This window comes from Sus scrofa, chromosome 11, assembly GCF_054392235.1.
Source record: "Sus scrofa isolate SSC_HxYL_T2T_F1_AM1 chromosome 11, Sscrofa_HxYL_maternal_Yorkshire_Landrace_v2.0, whole genome shotgun sequence".
NCBI classification, from domain to species: Eukaryota; Metazoa; Chordata; class Mammalia; order Artiodactyla; family Suidae; genus Sus; species Sus scrofa.
In genome coordinates this window covers 62,607,016-62,608,065 of record NC_139393.1, presented here as the reverse complement: position 1 = coordinate 62,608,065, position 1,050 = coordinate 62,607,016, and positions in this window count along the sequence as shown.

Here is a 1,050-nt window from a genome sequence, read left to right as displayed (position 1 = left end):
TGTGAGAGTGTGTGTGTGTGTGTGTGGTTGGTTGGCTGGCTCCACCCTTGGCTAGAGAAAGTTCCAGGGCCAGGAATTGAAGAAGACCCATAGCAGTGATAATTCCGTGTAGCTATCATTTTAGAAAAGCTTACTTTAGGACACCAGGGAAATCCAAAGACCTTTTTCTTCTAACTATATCCCTCTAAACTAAATGCAGATATATTTATCTATATTTAAAATATTAAACAAACACGTGTCACTTTCATCAAATGCATTTAAATTTCCAAACTCATTCTAGGTTCTTCATACATTAAAAGGAGAAACTTTGTGTTGGATGACTCAGTATCAGAAAGAGCCGTTAGCAAAGCCTCTAATATGTTGAGGATCAAAATCAGATAACAAGCTTCTGGGAAGTGAAGGTGGGAGAAAGCATTATCCCTTAAAATGATCTTGGGATTTTAGAAATGTGCTTTTATTATATTCTTTCTGAGTTTTCTAGATAGATGGGACAAACCATTATAGTAAGATGGAAACTGGGCTTGCAAGACGAATTGACTCTATAGTTTAAATCACTCTCATTTTATGACCTTGACAATGAAAAGACAAGCTCGGATGATGTAAAGTTTAAGTTTCTCCCAGCTTTAACATTCTATGAATTAAATAAGATTCTAGCTTTTAAGCAACAGAAAATCATTAGATATCTTACATGTGTGAGTGATTTGTGTGCCTGTGTAAATGCATATGTATAAGTTTAGATAGAAAGTGGATTAGTGTTTGAGTGCAGAATTTTTTCTTTATTCTGCAATTTACTTTTATTGCCAAAATAAACAAAAAGAGATTTAATGTATTCTACTGAATTCCAAGTAACATTGATTTTTTCCTAACTTCTAAATAACACTGTTGTTCAGTATAAATAATAGCCAATATTGCCAATATTTTTGCTCTGCATTTTGATGTTATTGTTTGTATCCATTTGTAAACCAAATAAACTGTCATATGTCAAGTGTGACGTTAATACATCAATATAATGCAAATCAAGTTCTGCCTCAATTCTTTTCTTTTTTTCAG